We start from the raw sequence: 7,276 nt of genomic DNA, 5'->3' as shown, positions 1-7,276 counted from the left end.
AACAATTTTGGCATATAATATTTTGATGGGGGCTCACAATCACAAAAGATTTCCAAGATAGTGTATTTGCATGTGAAAGTTCTCTTTTATACTAATTATTCATAAATTGCTTGTATGACCAATATTGTGATTGTCAGACCTCAAAAGATTACACTTTCTAAATCCAATGTGAAGCTACCACTAGGCATGATGTGATTTCAACTTCATGATATTCAATTCATTCAACAATTTACTCATAGGATATAAGTGAAGCACAAGAGTAAATGATAAGCTACTCCAAAAAGATATAAGTGAAGATCATGAGCATAATATTTCTTTCTCTCAAATTAATTTAAGTGAAGCAAGAGAGAATTTCTTAAAAAATACTAGAGCACACTGTGCTCAAAAAGATATAAGTGAAGCACTAGAGCAATTCCATAGAAAAGAGCTTCGTTGACAGGATGTGAATGCCGCTTATCTAGCCTCCCTGGCAACCATTTGAGGACTCTAATTTATTTAAAAACTTTTAGATCTAAGTATTTTATGAAAACAGCAAGCAAAATGAAAATAAAATTACATTCTAAGAATAGGACAACTCATGTGAAGATGCAAAAACTTAGGCTCAACCGATACTAACCGATAATTGTTGAAGAGGAAAGGTGGGATGCCTATCGGGGCATCCCCAAGATTAGATGCTTGAGACTTCTTGAAATATTATCTTGGGTGCCTTGGGCATCCCCAACCTTGAGATTTTGTGTCTCCTTAATTTTTCTCATATCGCAGTTTTCCTAAATCTCAAAAGCTTCATCCACACAAAACTCAACAAGAACTCGTGAGATAAGTTAGTATAAACAAATGCAAAAGCCTTATAATTATCTACTATAGAAAATCACTAAAATTATTATTCAACATTGCATACTAAATGCCTCTTCATATTTAATACTTCTATCCTCAAATAGAATCATTAAACAAGCAAACATATGCAAACTTAACATCAATCTGCCAAACCAGTATAGTCTGTAAAGAATGCAAGAGTATCAATACTTCTTAAACTCCAAAAATTATGAAAAAAATGACACACTGTAGAAAAATTATCAGAGAATATTTTTCAAAAACTTTCAACACTTCATCATATTCTGAATTTTCTAGGGAATTTTTGCAACATCGATAAACTTTCTGTTTTGAAACAACAACATGTAGACTTGCAAAATAAGCATGGCAAAGGCTATAATTGATATTTTTATTGAAAAGAAAGATGCAAAATGTTATTATAAATAACATCAAGAAAATCCTACCAAAATAAATTATGCTCCAAGCAAAACACATCTCATGTGACGAATGAAAACATAGCTCCAAGTGAGGTTACTGATAATGTTGGAGACGAAAGAGGGGATGCCTTCCGGAGCATCCCCAAGCTTAGTAGCTTACATCTTCCTTGAATATTACCTTGAGGTGCCTTGGGCATCCCCAAGCTTAGGTTCTTGTCACTCTTTATTCTCCTCATATCGACATCTCACCCAAAACTTGAAAACTTCAATCACACAAAACTTAATGAAACTTTGTGAGATAGGTTAGCATGATAAAGAGCAAACCATTTCACTTTTGGTACTGTCAAAGACAAGATTCATAATTGTTATCACACAATGCCTACTATAGCATATCATTTCCACAATATGTATTGAGCAATATAAGCCATACAAACTAGAAAACAAGCAAGCTATGCATTGAAAACAGAATCTGTCAAAAACTGAACAGTCTTTAGTAATCTGTACTCCAACCATACTTCTGCTACTCCAAAAATTCTGAAAATTTAGGAAAACCTGGGAAATTTGTCTATTAACCTTCTGCACAAATAATCAACATTTTATCACGCTTTTGTTAAAATGAGAATTGTTTTACTAAGTGCAAAAGTTTCTGTTTTTCAGCAACACCAAATCAACTATCACCGCAAGCCATCCCAAAGGTCTTACTTGGCACTTGATTGAAACAAAAGAAATAAACATGATTACTACAGTATCCTAAGCATGTGAACACATAAAAATAGTAGGTAACAGTGTTGGGTTGTCTCCCAAGCACTTTTTAATGCCTTTTAGCTAGGCATGATGATTTCAATGATGCTCGCATAAAAGATAAGAATTGAAACATAAAGAGAGCATCATGAAGCATATTACTAGCACATTTAAGCCTAACTCACTTCCTATGCATAGGTATTTTCTGAGAAAACAATCTATGGGAGCAAGAATCAACTAGCATAGGAAGGCAAAACAAGCAAAACTTCAAGATTTTCAACACATGGAGAGGAAACTTGATATTATTGAAATATATATGAGCATATCTTCCCCTCTCATAATAATTATGAGTAGCATCATGAATGAATTCAACAACATAACTATCACATAAATCACTCTTTTCATGATGCATAAGCATAGAAATTTTATTACTCTCCACATAAGCAAATTTATTCTCATGAATAGTAGTGGGAGCAAACTCAACAAAATAACTATCATGTGATTGAACATTAAAATAATGATGACAAGTTTCATGGTTATCATTATTCTTTATAGCATACATGTCATCACCATAATCATCATAAATAGCAACTTTGTTCTCATCATAATCAATTGAAACCTCTTCCAAAATAGTGGATTCATCACTAAATAAAGTCATGACCTCTCCGAATCCACTTTTATCATTATAATCACCATAAATAGGAGGCATGCAATCATTATAACAAATTTGCACATCAAATCTTGGGGGGATAAAATATCACGTTCATTAAATATAGCATCCCAAGCTTATGGCTTTGAATATCATTAGCATCATGGATATTTAAAGAATTCATACTAACAACATTGCAATCATGCTCATCATTCAAATATTCTGTGCCAAACATTTTATTGACTTCTTCTTCTAACAATTGAGCACAATTTTCCGAATGATCATTTTCAAGAAAGATATTATAAAGATGATCAATAATATGATGCAACCTCAATTCCAGTTTTTATGTAGTTTTCTTTTTATAAACCAAACTAGTGAGAAAACAAGAAACTAAAAGATTCAACTACCTTCATGCACTCACCTCCCCGGCAACGACACCAAAAAAGAGCTTGATGTCTACTACGCAACTTTATTCTTGTAGACACGTGTTGGGCCTCCAAGCGCAAAGTTTTGTAGGACAGTAGCAATTTTCCCTCAAGTGGATGACCTAAGGTTTGTTAATCTGTGAAAGGTGTAGGATGAAGATGGTCTCTCTCAAACGACCCTGCAACCAAATACAAGAAATCTCTTGTGTTCCCAACACACCCAATACAATGGCATATTGTATAGGTGCACAACTTCGGCGAAGAGATGGTGATAAAAGTGTAATATGGATAGTAGAAATATATATTTATAATCTGAATAAATAAAAACAGCAAGGTAGCAAATAGTAAACGGGCACAAAAATGGTATTGCAATGCTTGAATATGAGGCCTAGGGTCCGTACTTTCACTAGTGCAACCTCTCAACAGTGCTAATATAATTGGATCATATAACCGTCCCTCAACGTGCAACAAAGAATCACTCCAAAGTTCCTATCTAGCGGAGAACATAAGACGGAATTGTTTGTAGGGTATGAAACCACTTCAAATCTATTCTTTCCGATCAATCTATCCTAGAGTTCGTACTAAAATAACACGAAGCTATTCTTTCCTACCGATCTAACCAAGAGTTCGTACTAGAATAACACCAAAGCAAACTCAGATTCATAATATTCAATCCAACACAAAGAACTTCAAAGAGTGCCCCAAGATTTCTACCGGAGAAACAAAGACAAGAACATGCATCAACCCCTATGATTAGATTACCCCAATGTCACCTCAGGAATCCGCGAGTTGAGTGCCAAAACGTATATCAAGTGAGTCAATCCGATACCCCATTGTCACCACGAGTATTCAATTGCAAGACATATATCAAGTGTTCTCAAATCCATAAAAGTATTCAATCTAATAACAACGAAATCTCAAAGGGAAAAACTCAATTCATCACAACAAGATAGAGAAGGGAAAACACCATATGATTCGACTACATTAACAAAGCCCGCAATACATCAAGATCGTGACATCTCAAGAACACGAGAGAGAGAGAGAGAGAGAGAGATTGAACACATAGCTACTGGTACAAACCCTCAGCCTCGAGGGTGGACTACCCCCTCCTCATCGTGGTGGCCACCGGGAAGGTGAAGATGCCCACCGGAGATGATTTTCCCCTCCGGCAGGGTGCCGGAAAGGGTCTAGATTAGTTTTTGGTGGCTACACAGCCTTGCGGTGGTGGAACTTCTGATCTAGGTTAACCCCTAGGGTTTCTGGAATTTTTGGGAATTTGTACGGTAAAAAGGGGTGCGGGAGGCCACCGAGGTGGGCACAACCCACCTGGGCACGCCTAGGTCCCCAGGCGTGCCCTGGTGGGTTGTGCCCCCCTCAGGGCACCCTCAGGTGCTGCTCTGGCCCATACTAGGTGTTCTGGTCCATAAAAATTCTCCAAAAAGCTTCGCGGTGTTTGGACTCTGTTTGATATTGATTTTCTGCGATGTAAAAAACAAGCAAAAAATAGTAACTGACACTGGGCACTGGGTCAATAGGTTAGTCCCAAAAAATGATATAAAGTTGCTATAAAATGATTGTAATCCAAGAATGATAATATAACAGCATGAATACTTCATAAATTGTAGATACATTGGAGACGTATCAGCATCCCCAAGCTTAATTCCTACTCGTCCTCGAGTAGGAATATGATAAAAGAAATAATTTGTGAAGTGTGATTGCTAGCAAAGTGCACAAGTTTGATCAATGAAAATTTCAATCACTTTTCCTAGCATCATAACATCAATTCTTTCTTATAAAACTTCTCATGTTAAAGTAGCAACCAATTCACATGTTAAGGTTCAAACAATGAACTCTCTTGAAACTCAACAACCTATGTTCTTAGTCACCAAGCAATTGCAATTCAACTTATTCAACAGAGTTTAACTAAGAGCTCCACATACTCAACCATCTTATAGTCTTCTATGATTGCTAACACTCACCGCATACACATGAACAAAACGTTTCAACCGGACACATAGAAAGATAGGGGCTTATTGTTTTGCCTCCCAACATATTCACCTCAAGGGTGGTGTCAACAATAATAACTCATGCTACCCATATCCAACTGGATATATGTGCCTGTGATGCCCCCGATTTGACCGTACACAAATGATAAACACAAATGTGTACGACCAAGATCAAGGACTCACGGGAAGATATCACAACACAACTCTAGACATAAATTAAAAAATGCAAGCTTTATATTACAAGCGAGAGGCCTCGAGGGCTCGAATACACAAGAGTCAGCGGAAGCAATAATATCTGAGTATAGACATAAGTTAAACAAGTATGCCTTAAGAAGGCTAGCACAAACTGTGATACAAATAGAAAGAGGCACCTGCCTCCTGCCTGGGATCCTCCTAAACTACTCCTGGTCACCGGCGGCGGCCTGCACATAGTAGTAGGCACCTCCGGTGTAGTAGGAGTCATCGTCGGTGGCGTTTGGCTCCTGGGCTCCAACATCTGGTCGCAATAACTGGGTATAGAAAGGGGAAAAGGGGGAGCAAAGTAACCGTGAGTACTCATCCAAAGTACTCGCAAGCAAGGATCTACACTACATATGCATTGGTATCAATGAAATGAGTAGTATCTGTGGACTGAACTGCAGAATGCCAGGATAGGAGGGGGATAGCTAATCCTATCGAAGACTACGCTTCTAGCAGCCTCCATCTTGAAGCATGTAGAAAAGAGTAGCTGGTAAGTTCACCAAGTATCATCATATAGCATAATCCTACCCGGCGATCCTGTCCTCGTCGCCCTATGAGAGAGCGATCACCGGATTGTATCTAGCACTTGAAAGGGTGTGTTTTATTAAGTATCTGGTTCTAGTTGTCATAAGGTCGAGGTACAACTCCGGGTCGTCCTTTTACCGAGAGACACAGCTATTCGAATAGATAAAATTCCCTGCAGGGGTGCACCACATAACCCAGCACGCTCGATCCCTCTGGCCGGACACACTTTCCTGGGTCATGCCCGACCTCGGAAGATCAACACGTCACAACCCTACCTAGGCACAACAGAGAGGTCAGCACGTCGATCTAAATCCTATGCGCGCAGGGGTCTGGGCCCATCGTCCGTTGCACACCTGCATGTTGCGAATGTGGCTGGAGGCAGAACTAGCCTCCCTAATACAATAGCTGCTGTTCTAGTCCAATCCGGCGCGTGCCACTCAGTCGGTGACGTCAAGAAGGCTTTGACTGATACCATGACGTCGAGTGCCCATAAATGTTCCCACATAGTTGGTTAGTGCATATAGGCCAGTGGCCAGACTCGGATCAAATACCAAGATCTCATTAAGCGTGTTAATTGAAGTATCCGTGAACACCGACCAGGGCCAGGCCCACCTCTCACCTAGGTGGTCTCAACTTGCTCTGTCGCTCCACCACAAAGATCCACCCAGAGGGCCGTCGGGACAAATGTCCTTTCAGCCCCCAATCCGTGAATCACTCGCGGGTACTCTACGAGCCGACCCGACTTTAGTCACCACATGTATCATATATTATGTATATGAGTATATACCCGTGATCACCTCCCGAGTGATCATGGCCCGATAGTATAGCATGTCAGACGGACCAGAATGTAGGGCCACTGATGATAAACTAGCATCCTATACTAAGCATTTAGGATTGCAGCTAAGGGTAACAACTGTAGCAACAATGACACACTATGCATCAGAATATGATTAATCGAAAGCGGTAACATGCTACACTACTATAATGGAAGCAGTAGAGAGAAGGAATATGCGATATCAGGTTGATCAGGGGGGCTTGCCTGGTTGCTCAGCCGAGAAGGAGGCGTCGTCAACACCGTAGTCGAACTGGGTCGCCCGCAGTCTCGGGGTCTACCGAAAAGAAGTAACGGAGGAGGAACACAATAAATAACAGAGCAATCAAAACATCACAAAGCATAACATGGCAATACGCGGTGCTAGGGGTGACGTAACGCGGTAGTAAGCGATACTGGTGAAGGGGGAAACATCCGAGAAAGTATTCCCGGTGTTTCGCATTTTCGGACAAACGGATCGGAGGGGGAAAGTTGCATGTTCTCTATGCTAGGGACGTGTGGCGGATGAACGGACTGCGTATTCGGATTCGCCTTGTCGTTCTGAGCAAATTTCATGTACAAAGTATTTTCATCCGAGTTATGGTTTATTTTATATTAATTTTCAATGTTTT

This window comes from Triticum aestivum, chromosome 3A, assembly GCF_018294505.1.
Source record: "Triticum aestivum cultivar Chinese Spring chromosome 3A, IWGSC CS RefSeq v2.1, whole genome shotgun sequence".
In the NCBI taxonomy this organism is placed as follows: Eukaryota; Viridiplantae; Streptophyta; class Magnoliopsida; order Poales; family Poaceae; genus Triticum; species Triticum aestivum.
Note: the sequence above shows the minus strand (reverse complement) of the source record.